We start from the raw sequence: 13,400 nt of genomic DNA on the forward strand, positions 1-13,400 counted from the left end.
TAAACTGGTTTTTGTGGGCTTTTAAATTCACATTTTTTTTGCTAACAAAATGAAGCATCTCTGCTAACAAATTTATATTAAATTCACCTTTTTTGCTAACAAATGAAGCATGGACATTCATCAGGCCAAAGATCTAAATGAGGGTGTTCAAAAATTTCACGACTTTTTGAAGAATGAAAAAAAAAAAAAAAAAAAAAAAAACCAGAAAACAAGAAGATCTATGAATCAAACGCTCCCCAACATCTTTGCAAATACAAATGGTCAGAGACAGAGATCAGACACCTAGAAGTCTAAGCTCAGAAAAATGGGCTTTGAATGCAGAATTTGTTTGGGGGGGGGGGGGGGTGGAGTCTGGAGTTAGGGTTAGGGGAAAAGACTAAAAAGAGGTATATATATTGAAACTAAAACAACGTCGTTTTGGTTTCAATAAAAATCCTACTATCGGTTTTTTAACAGTTATAACGGTTTTTGATAACAAACCTTTAACCAACCGATAAGCTAATCGGTATAAAATTTTTAACCGATAACTATCAGTTATGGTTAATATCAGTTTGGTCAAATTCGGTAGACGGTCGCTAATCGGTTAATCTGCCCACCTTAACCAATACAATACAACCAACCATATAGCAAGAGACTAATGTTTTGATAAATCCCAAAACTCAGTCAGCCACCAACAAGAGAGGTAATGCTAACACCCAAACAATGATTAACTCTAGTCTTCACCTAAAAGAGAGTCAGAATTGATTAATTTGATATAAAGTAGAAATGAATTTTGATTTTTTTGTGGAAAAAAGTATATATAAAAAAAAAAGTTGCTTGTTAATGTGATGAAATGGGATCGACTTTTTAAGGAGAAATAAGAAGAAATATCTGCTGAAATATTTCTAGATCTTAGCGTACAAGAGCATATTCTTCATTGAGAGTGTTTACTAGTGACACATTTTATGGCTACTAAGATATATAATTAGGAGTGCTATTGCATAATGTTATGCTTTCTCACAACTAACAAACAATTTGAATATAAGATATCTCATGTAACACTCCAATCTCATATATATTTGAAAGATGAGGGTAGCTTACATAGAATATGTGGTTTATAAAGATAGTTGTGAATAACTTGTTATTAGATAAAACTGAGTTTTATAAGAGATTCTACGGAAGTTCCAAATTAAATGGTCATTTTTTCTAGATCGTTACATCCTATTTCTTTATCCACTTGGCTTAGCTAGGCAACTAGTCTACACATGCTAGTTGTGTAGTACAAAAGGCTTTAGAACCTATTGTCTAGTAGTTGGGTAAATTTCTAATAAAGTTTGATCAATTTTATTAATTAAATTGATCACCTTTTTTTTTTTTTTTTTTTTTTTAATTATCAATTTAACCTTTTAGGATAATTCGAACATTAATTTTACCGTTTGTCATTCATTTCAGTTAAACAACCGGTTGAATTTTTTGCCAACACATTTTTTTTTGTTAAACATATCACATATTTAAAGTTAACAAGTTTTTCTATTTCTTATCCAGTTAGTTTATCAAACAATTTAATCATATAGTTTATGATGAGCACCAGAGTTTTGGCTATATATATATATATATATATATATATTCTTGATTAAGTCGGTGATTTTTTCTAAACCCCTTTGCAGGATAAGAAGTTCCAGAATCTGACTAAAAAACACATGACAAGATCAGGATTGTCAGCTTTGATTGATTCGAAATTTGAATGATCTATGCATATCTCAGTCATCAATATTTTAAACACTTTTACATCTATTTCATTCTAATTAATTAAATATATACGAGAAAAACGTGTTGGTTTCTTGTGGAGTACTGCCAATTTTGCTGCTCCAAATATGCCCATATCTATGAACCTTTGATAGCTATAGATTTTTTTTTTTTTTTTTTTTGGGTTACAGACTGTTATACAGGTGTCAGACAACTGAGACGACATAATAGTGAAAATTGGTTTTTAATTTTTCTTTTTTTACGAGCCCCTTGTCTATTCATGTCAAAGGCTGATTTTCACTGTCACGTCACTGACACGTAGTTTCAATTGTATGACAGTCTTATATATAGCTGCATATTAAATAGAATTATTATTATTATTTTTTTAAGATCTATTGGAAATTCACTAAATAAATGGTCCAACCCATTGAATTCTAGGTTATTGACCAAGAAATTGGTAGTCTGAAATGGGCAAAAATTAATTACAAACTAGTCTGTCTGAAACTAGGGTTTGTAAGGACAATTTAAAGACCGAAATGCTTAAAACAAGACTTATTGCAGCAATAAATAAACTTAGAGAATCACAACAAAGAAAGGAGCAATATAATATTGGTAGTGGTTGGATAACTCTAGCTATGTGGTTAAAACTAGAAGAATATTCCTTTGAAAAAAGGAAATTGGGAGAGTTTAATGAAAATGAAAACTATGAAAGAGGCTAATGAATGTAGCAGGAAAAGTGGACTTGCAGGTTGTCAAGCTAATTCTAGATCCTCTATCATCTCCGCTAATTCTAGCTAGTCTTCCCCATAAAATTAAAGTTGGAAAATATATTCAACTTTGACATTAAGAATCTACTCTTAGACGTCTATATATATATAATTAGTCTAATGACCGGATATATCACCAAACTTCCCAGAGTTTTGCCTTAATATGTGTATGTCGGACAGTAAATTAAAGTTGTCGAATATTGAAATCATTGAATATTTTGAAAAATTTGCCGACTATTAATTAAAGACAAAAATAAACAAATAAATAAATAAAATATACGATTCTAGCGCATATTCTTCAATGCGAACATTTTCAATATTTGTAGTTAGCTTTTATATATATATATATATATATATATATATATATATATATATATATATATATGTTGAATGTAAAACAAGTGACTTGTGGACAATCTTCAAAGAATATGGTGCAATATTGGAGGTTGGTAGTTGGCCAGTCAAGTTTTATAAAGAATACAAGCAGGATCATTTCATGCATGCTAAATGAAAAAGATTTATTTTATAGTTTACACATCTAATAGTGAATATTAAGAATAGAATATACCCTAAAAAATGGAGAAAATCATATTTCCGCTAACCTTTAAATCTTCAATTAAACTTCGTTGAGATAATTTATATTTCTACGTACACGATAAACAAAGTCATAAAGGGTTCGCGATAAAAATTAAGGAGGTGTATGTTTAATCACTTTTTAAAAGTCAAAAAATGAATTGCCAAAACTTCAAATTATAGGACCAAGTTTACATTTATTTCAATTAATAAAGCCATAAAGGTTTTCAGGGAGCGACCTAAACTTGATGGTCCTAGATTCAATAAATACTACCTACGTAGGACCAAGATTTCAAAGTTTATTAATTTGGTCCCCTCATATGTAACCCTTTTTCAAATATATTGTCTTTTGGATCACTATCAATCAAGGTTTGAATGACAACATATATAGCTAAGCGTTTTCTTTGGGACATAATTAAATTCTTGTAGAAAATTTTTACAAACTAGCTTTTAAAAATAATATGTATATTTTAAGTTATTAAGAAAATATGTATTTTTCACATTTTTTTTTTTGAAATTAGGAATATATCATATACTTGAGTTGAATCATAACCCCTAAGAATCATTTCCCTTTCCACACTCATAATCCACATCCCATATATATTTATCATTTTTTTTAGTAATGCTACACCAATGTACAATTCTTTTACGGTCTATTAACATATGTCAGCATGTGATTGGAGCCACGTTAACTACTAAAAAGAAATTATCACCCTTAGTCAACTACTGTTTTTTTTTTGGTAAGCTGCATCAACCTAGCTATTACATTACCCATCTGCATTACCAATAGGTTTGTTTCGATCAAAAGATTGAGGAGTTGACTATCCAATTCTTAAAGGGAGCAGCAATTTAGTATCTTTTTTCTTATTTATTAATTTGAATATATGATGGTAAATTACAAAATATGGAAAGCCCTCTTTTGACCCATCAACTTTCAAACCCAACAAAGACTGCAATAGATATATATTTTGTTTGGTACAAATCTAAAGACTTTACTAGCAATAAACCTAGCCCATGGATTAATATATAATTAATACAATAAACTCTTAACTCTATTATATTAAAGTTTATTCAAAGTAGACATGTTACAAATTATATATATGTGGTATATATAGTAAATGGTATAGGCTTTATCTATCTGAACAGGTGGGATTCAGGATTTGCCCTAATGAGTAAGGCATGCCCATAGTCTCACATGGGGTACCCTATTTCATAGTATCGGCATCTATGAAAATTAGCAAACTATAACATCGATATTTACAGATAACTTTATCATTTATTTATTTTATGAAAACATCATTCTGCACATGCCTCGAAAGTGATCATAAGATAAACCCTTCTCTGGTTTTGAGGCCTTCCGAGGTTTGTGTCCCTTTCTGTACTCATTGACTTTGCTTTAGTTACCTTTTTTTTTTGCAGCCCTTCAGAGAAGATTGGGTCATTGTTGACGACTCATTTTCTAGTATTTGGTTGTATTCTCTACACCGTATTTTCTGTTTCATCCTTTTTTTGGGTATTTTGATCTCATTTTTCTTGAACATTTTACTTTGGTTTTTTAATAACCTCTCTGGTTACATTAGATAGTGTTTAGGCTAAGTGGGTCAACATCTGTGTTTTGTAACGTGATTATGACTGCTAATTAATGTGAATATGGTCAATGGGTATCTTAGTTGAACCATATTCAGAACAACGTACCAAAATCTATGCTTTTCATTCGTTACTCTTCGTTGACCATACTATAATACCCTTTTCTAATTACTTAAATAAAGTTATCCTTTTTTTTTGTCCCATCTATCATAGCATCAGCTGACAATGGACGTTTATAGATTCAACTCTTTTACAAACAACATATACAAAGATTTGACGTCTACTGTAAATAATCCGAAGAATTTTTTTCTATTTGATGGGGCTTCTTTTTATATCTATAAATGTCATTGAGCCTGATAGGGAAATAAGTAGCCTAGGCACAATTAACAAAAGCTCGTTAAGTGGCTAATAATTGGGCAACATCTACCAAAGACCACCTCGAAAACCTTAAATAAAAAAGGAAACTTCACAGAAGTTTCACGAATTTTCAAGAGTTTTGAGAAGGCCCTCCAAAAGTTTAAAAGCACTCAATTTCATTCATCGAACTTTTATTTTGATGCAATCTATTCCACTCTGTTAGGGTTTGGTATTAAACAAACGTTAAAATAGATGAAATGATCTTTATATTCCTGAAACTTTTATAAAATTTCAAATTTACCCTTAATTTCACATTAAAAAAAAAAAAATTGAGGGTATTTTGGTATTTTTATAGCCTTAAATCCTAACATAAATGGTAGATTGCATCAAATTAGAAATTTGAAGGGTGAAAAACTTTGTTTTATTTTTTCCATTTCTTTTTCTCTTTTAAATATACTTAACAATATTACCTAATTATGACCAATAGACCATGCCTAGTTTGATGCCGGACTCTGGCTGTTTATTTATTTATTTTTGATATGTCCGTACAAGAGGGGAAGAGAGATTCGAACTAGAAACTTCCACTTCATTAAGAGTGGTCCCAACCGATTGAACTACCTTTTTAGGACTTGGTTGTTTATTTCTAGTCCATGTTTTTATACAAAATAACCGTACTCGTTAAATACGTAGAGAAATGCTACACACTCCCACTTCTACGCTCTCAATTTCATACTCTCTGATGTGGCACCAAAATCACCATTCGATCCCATGGAACGGTGATTTTTGACACATCAAAGCTTTGCAATGGCAGATAAAAGCAAGTTGGATCTTGCAGGGAGCTTTAACTCTTCCCACTCTTCATCATCCACCATTGAGAAGTACAACTCAACCATATCATCAGTACGTAACAAACTCCAATCTAGACGGCTCCCACTAAGCCGAAAACCAAAGATGAAAATTAGCCAAATGAATCTAATGAAATCTATGTATAGGGAAAGCATTGAGAGTAATGCAAAGATACAGAATCAGAATGTTGGTCTACCTTTGGGTTCCCATCCTTTTCCAACAGTATAGCCCTATAGCCCTACATTAAAAGGTAAGGTCTTACAAAATCATCTGCAGAAGAAAAAAACTAGGAGAGGAAATATTTGAGAATAAGCTGAAAACCTCAAAAAAATCTCTGCTGACTTTTCCTTGCATGATATGACAAACCATTCTATACTCACGAACAAGGCATTGACCAAGATCTTGGAACCTTCCTTGTCTAATCTGTTTGCAATAAGAGAAGCAATATTAAGTGGAATCAGAATCACAAGATTTAGGCAGGTGCTTCCTCAGATATTGCTTAGTTCTGTTTGGTGTTAAGGGAACTCAAATTCTTAGCTTAGATGGAATGAGCATACAACACTAATGGCCTGTTTGGGTATGCATTTGAAGGACTTAAAAATGCGTTTAGCACTAAAAAAACTTGTTTGAAGAAAAAAGTACCCATTTGGTAAAAAGAATTGAAAGCACTTTTAAGTGTCGAAAAAAACCTAAAAATGTCCAAAACGAACTTTTGGTAAAAACTTAAAAATGAAGCTTTTGCCAAAAAATGTTTTTTGACTTAAAAGCTATATTTCTCAAACACAATCCCAAACATGCTCTAAATAAGTTATGACTTCCTTTTCACCTAATGCTAACAATGATATCAAGTTAACAAGGCAGAGGTCTTAGATTACAATAGACATGTAGGGTGTGGCAGAATGACAATCTTAATTAAACACAACCAAAACAGTCTTTAGAACTTAAGTACTTAATGAAATGGTGTTACTCAGGCTCTCTTCTCCCTTACTGATCTCAGAGAAATTTTAAGGCTAACTGGAGATGCTCTCTTCATTGATTGAATTGTGAAAGAGATCCAATTGTCCTTCATATTCAAGGCCTCTGTCTCCTACAATAGCAAACATAATATCATGGTCTGGTAAGTGGTAAACATCTTATCTATGAACACAACACCAAAAGTAAATGAACTTAACAAACTTTCCAAAGAAGCGTAACGAAGAGCCAAGAGGACATCAAATTCAGTTTCTCAAGATCAAAAGAATGTGTATCATTCACTTACAAGGGCAGATAAAATTTCTTCAACTGTTCTTTGAGAGAAGCATCTATTAATGACATCCAATCTGTACTCATATAAAATAATTAAAATCTACGGCATACATGGAGTACAGTTAATGAATAAAAACTTTAGAGGCCATCTAATTAGAACAAAAAAGAATAGTATTTGTGATTATAAATGCAAAAATAACCTGTGATATGAACTTTGCTCTTTCAAATAAGGTTTCTCCGAGTATTCATCAATAATTTCAGAAATGATGGCTGGATCAATTGAATCTACCTTGCACAGTGCTTCTTCTAACAAAGACAATTTCTGTCCAATAATTGAAAAACACATAAGAAGGCATGCAAATGGCACAAGTATCCTGATTAAGAGAAGCAAGCTTTAATAATTCAATGCAGAGAAGCAGATAGATCATGACTAACATGAATAGCCTTTCATGTTAATTGCATGATCAACAAAAGATTCTAAAGAAAATTGGCAATTATATCCTGCAATCGAAACGTCTCCATACTTGATATTTGAAATCGAAAGCTGGATGCACTAACATTATCAAATACAGAGCATACAAATTAATATAAGAATCTCTTACATGCATTGCAGTGGTTTGCATCATCCCCATTTTTCTTGGACAAAAATTCATTTACATATTATTCTGTTTTAGTCAATCCCAAAACAAATGATCCTAAAATACAATGATAGAAAGAAGATTTCTTATTCCTCAAGCATGGTCTAGGGTTTCTACCTTGACCAATTCATCGGCCAGCCCCCACCAATCTTATGTTCTCACTATGTAAACTCAGTTCCTTCCATCCATCTAATTTTAGGTTTTACACATCTTCATATAAAAAGTACTTGAGAAGGTTTTCTCGACCATTAGGTTTGGTTTGAGATTCTACAAGGATGTTGTGGGTTTATGGGACTTTGCAAGAGCTTCACAGACAACACTTGCCACTACCACATCCTGAAATGCTCTCTAGAATATGATGTCATTTGCCTAGCAGCACTTCACCTACTGTTATTGTTATACAAAGATGAATAACAATCACAAAAATTTTCAAATAGAAATGTACATGTAGGGAAGGATAAAAGAAATGAAAATGAAGAAGGGAAGTCTCAAACTGGAGGCCTGGTTGTGGCTTTTTGAAGCGATGTTAATGTTGAGAAACAGGAAAGAGGAGAGAGAGGGTGGAGAAGGGAAATTTGCCACTTAATTTTTTTGTTGGTAACTTGCACATGCACACTTATCACTCAGTCTTGAACCCCTGATTTTACCATCACTTCCATTCTTATAGAAAGAGGAGGCACCATTTAAGCAACTTCAATACCCTTATCTTTAATGCATCAATCATAATATGCCAGCAAAACCATGCTGATGCCAAACTAGCATTATTCCTCAACCAAACAAGATGGTACCCTTTCCTTCATTTGAACTTCAAGAACTGTATCTAAAATAAAAAATAATCAAAGCAGGATGAAGTAGTACCACTGAGGGGACAAAGTGGGTTGCAAGTCCACAAGCAAGCATTTCTGCACCATCCAGCCTGGTACCTGTAAGACCAACGTATTCTCCTGCGAAAGGATTATAAATACAATCAATATTCACAATGTAGCTTATAAAATTTTCAGAAATACAACAAAACCTGAACAAATGAGATCAAAATCTATAACTTCATGACAATAATCAAAACAATATGAAACTGTAATATAACATCTACAAGTTAATGAAGGATATAATTGGCATTACCAAAGCATCCAGGGAGTCTTGACAAGAAATAAGAGGCACCTTCATCTGGGAAGAGGCCCAAAGCTGTTTCAGGCATTGCAAATACCTGCAACAAGTCCAGTATCAACCTAACCAAGAAAGCTAGAGCTACTTAATTTTAAAAAGAAAATTCTCAATTTTTGTTTATGGTGAGAGGAGATGCCCTTTGGTCTAAAGATCATTAACAAAACAGATTCAAATCTTGCACTCATAAACTCTCACTAGTTTCTAAGATTAAATGAACCTAACACAAATCTATGGGATCTTTCATTCACATTTTTTTCCCATCAATAATGTCAAGAAGAAAAAGAGAGAGCTCAAATGGCACGACACCTCGTTCCTAACAAGTAACAGTAGAAGTTGAAATTGTGGGTTTAAGACACTCTTGATATGTGTGTAATTAACCAAAAAAGGCATTAGCAGTCAGAATTCACTAATTTCTGGTAATTTTTCATAACTTGCACTCCCACAGTCCCACATGCCACAAGATAGCACCATAAACACATCAACACTAAACAGTAAGCATAAACCAATATACATATTAATCACTTGTGATTTTGTTATGAATGATTTAAAATGAATATTTACAATTAGCAGTAAACATTTAAAACACAGAGGGATGGTGGGGGGGATAATAAGAAAATAAGTAGTGGAAAGTAAAAAACATGATATAGACAAACATATATAAACTTCACAATTTGGCATTTGGAACTGATAACCATCAACAAAGTGAGCTATAGTAATGAAAGGCAAGGCATTTTTACAGTGTAAAATCTAAAATGTGTAATTCATAATCATCTTCACCTCTACAAGATGGAAGAAAATTTCTGTATAATATTAAACCAGGTAAGTATAGAAATACCGTATTCTCCGTTGCAACCCAGAATCTACCATGTATCGAAGCACCAACCCCACCTCCCATGACAATTCCATTAAGAATTGAAACCTTCAAGAATATTTGAGCACTAGGATAAGGAAGGACACAAACATGAAGCTGATGAATGCACTAATTGACCAAGAATGCCTATACTTCCAAAGTCATTATAATGAGTCACCTGGGTTTTATGATATGTTGCCAAAACGTAAATTAAGATGAACTGCTCCCAAAATATTTTAACACCTGATCTCCAGTTACCTAGTACATACAAGTATGAGAAAAGGTATTATATGCTTTGCATTAATTTCCTTCAAATCTTACACAAATTATTCTTGACATTTGCATTTATTGAGCATTTTCTAAAGACTAGGTGAATGACAGACTCCACAAAACAGGAAAAAGGAAAAAGAACATTACATGAAAATTTTAGGTTAGTAGAAGAAGAAGACACTTCCATATCAACTGACATTGAACCTTATTTGATATTGTAGGTCATCAATATTCTGAATGTTGAGGATCAGTAAGGGTGGAGCAGTAAGCAATAAAAATATTAAGACAAGAGTTCAAGAGACAAGAGTTACAAGAAGTCAACTGGCAATTATAGTTGTTAATGTAGAAGTAAAAGAGACATGTAACGTTTAGACTCTTTCTCTATAAATAGAATCTTGTATATAATCAAATTATCAAAGAAAGATGTAGCCAAGAAAATGTTTGATGTGTAGACGTAAACCATAGGGTGAACCACCTTAATTCTCTAAGTCTCTCTTCCTTGTTCTCATTTCTCTTCCCTAAATTTTAAGTCTTTACAAAAAAGACCTATACCTTCATTAATATTGCGAGCCACACTTACAATATCACCACCAGCGCTAAATGCTCTTCCCTTCCCCTACAAAAATTTAACCACAAATGATATGCAAGTCAGAAAGGTTGCATTCACCATGAAGTTGAAACAATATTAGGTGACACGTCCAATTTTTAACTTATCAGGAATGCATGAGAAACTTTCTTAAAACTCCTGCAAATGACAGACTTTCTTAAAATTATAGTAAGGATATCAACAACTAAACTGGATTAGTGCCAAGTGCTTAAACTCTGCAGCTTGAAATCCATAAGAAGATTACTTTTCAAACATGGTTGTGAACAGGACTAAAGTATTCAATCAATTTTCTTGAGCCAAAATAAGTAAAATAGAATTACTTCTGCACCCACCACAAAGCTGGACTTGTATTTCAAAACAACAGAAACAAACAGGACTTAACTTTACAACACAACCCTTACAAATAACTATCACACTAATGCATTAGCACTGTCTTAATTGAGAAAAGTAAATGTAATATGCAGTGTCATTTACCAACATATATAAACTCATGAGGATCTGCCAAAAAATAGCATAATCAGACAACACAAGCTCCCTTATAAGAATGGATGAACAGTATAAATGTATGAAATATCAGCTCCGATCCCCAAAAAGGGTATCCATTATTTTAATTTGTCAACTCATATACTCCAAGATGCAACTCAATATCATTCAGGTTTATTTCCAACTCAATTTGAAGATAAGCAGACAATCGTTAGAAGGAGAGTACCTTGATGATTATCAACTTGACATTAGAATCCTCTTCATAGGCAGTGAAAAGTTCCAACAGCCGAGAAATCTAGAATTAGAAAAAAATAAATTAGTAAGAGCAGAGCTATTAAACTCTAGTTCCAGATTTCATGCTATAGTAAATTGGTTACTTCATTAACACTAACACATTCATGCAGAATATCATGAAATCTAACAGGAAATTTTCATATTATCAAGGATATTTCAAGAACCCACATCAAAGCATCCAATAATATATATGACACACCATTTGCACTGACAGGACATTCAATTGCCTGGGTCTATTCAATGTCAATATTCTTGCAGACGACTTCTCTTCAACTAGAACCTGTCAACAGAGAGAAATATATGTAACTGAAACATGCAAAGAAATCATGGTAAATATGATGGAGGTTATTGCAAAATTCAGAAGTAATTTATTCAAGCATCCAGTTAGTAATATTCTCAGATTAGATTTTTTTTTTTTTGTCAGTAGGAAACTCCAGTCATAAAAATTAACCAATTTCACACTCGTAAATTAACAGCATAACTTGGATTATTTGGAAACTAAATGATATTCTTGTTTAGTTTTTTTTTTTTAAAAAACACATGTATTTGTTAAACAAAAAAAAAAGAAAAAAGAAAAAACGAACCACATAATTTTTTTAATAGAATTTTCTCAATGTCTTTTAATGCTATTAAAAAGGTATGTGCTTCTTTTTAGGACACATCTCCTAGAAGGAGATTTAAAGTGGCCTGCATGTCACATATATTATATATTATTATATTGTATTGTATTAATGGGGTTTTTATTAAACTAAAACTTTAACTAATTAAAATACAATTAACTACTAAAGGTAAAAGGTCGTCTCCCTTGAGATTTCATTAAAAGTTGTCTCATTTGATGAAAGGAAGCAACCTTAAATTGTGAATAAGGGTCTTGACCTATCTATATATATTACTAAGTTTGTGATTCTCCATTAGTTTTATGTGAGAATAAGATAGTCTAAAAATTATATTCATCACTCTCCATTTTGGACATATTGTGAGGGTTCTAAGATTCTACAAATTGACACGTTCAATCTGTTTTTTTAATTAAAGTACTTGAGCAACAATGGCCGAAGAGTGTTTTGTGATTCTCTTTTATGTTCATACGTTAATTTTCTTCCAAAATCCAATACTTACACACATGGTCAATGGACACATGACAATCTTATAAACTGGGTTCGAAGAATTTATTCCAATACAATCACGAGGAAAACTCTCTCCTTTCATGAAATCATAAAAAATAAAAATAAAATCCATTACATCCAAATTACCCTTGGAAGATACAAAACATGAACTATCATCATCAATTATTTCAATATAAACAGTATATATATATATATAGGCTGTATGCATGCATAGTACTACTGATCCTCCCAAGTAATTATACAAGAAAGGACATGAAACGCTAATGCCCTGTTTGGTTTCCAAAATGAGTGTAAATAAACAAATAAATTAAAGGTTGAAGATCTTAATCTTGAATTCCACATAAAAATTGTGCCACTCTCTTTATTTTTATTTTTTCCTTTTCTACCCAGTTATCTTAGAACCAAACAAAGCATGGAAATGCATTGAAATCTAGAACATAGTGTGAAACTGAAAATCGAAAAAATGAAAATGTACTAACCTTGTCTTCATTGGCCTGTTGAGTAGAGATACGTAGAGGTAGAGCCATGGTTGTTTGAAGTGAAGCTCTGGCCTATGGGTGAACTCAGAATAAAATGAAGGTGCTCATATATATATAGTTGCTTTCCCATGGTGGTTGGCTTTCAAAATTACTCAAAGTGGCTGTTTTTATATATTGATGTACATTTTACCTCCAAGTTGGACCACTCTTTCCATTTAGCCTCTATAATGTTAAAAAGGTAGTAATCCATATTTTGAAGTTCAAATTGTAGCAAGTCTGCCTAGCTATCTCATAGTCATTTTCGTCTTCTCTGACGAAAAATTACTTACGTGCGTCGCACATGAGTTTTTAGAAGATGAAGTTCCCAAAATACCCTTAAGGGGCGGATGAA

General features: G+C 32.3%; 1 pseudogene across 1 annotated transcript; it reads right to left on the reverse strand.

The window, feature by feature from the left end:
• Nucleotides 1-5,689: 5,689 nt before the first annotated feature.
• Nucleotides 5,690-13,074, reverse strand: LOC132167144 (3-hydroxyisobutyryl-CoA hydrolase 1-like; annotated as a pseudogene). Its single transcript, XR_015911469.1, has 14 exons — nt 13,010-13,074; nt 11,606-11,686; nt 11,339-11,407; nt 10,575-10,638; nt 9,931-10,010; nt 9,738-9,821; nt 8,858-8,942; nt 8,597-8,682; nt 7,301-7,422; nt 7,114-7,174; nt 6,844-6,942; nt 6,177-6,278; nt 6,052-6,093; nt 5,690-5,942 (listed from the first exon to the last, which is right to left on the reverse strand). The product of XR_015911469.1 is annotated as a 3-hydroxyisobutyryl-CoA hydrolase 1-like (transcript).
• Between the last annotated feature and the right edge of the window lie 326 nt (nt 13,075-13,400).

Source organism: Corylus avellana, chromosome 2, assembly GCF_965113065.1.
Source record: "Corylus avellana chromosome 2, dhCorAvel1.hap1.2, whole genome shotgun sequence".
NCBI lineage: Eukaryota > Viridiplantae > Streptophyta > Magnoliopsida > Fagales > Betulaceae > Corylus > Corylus avellana.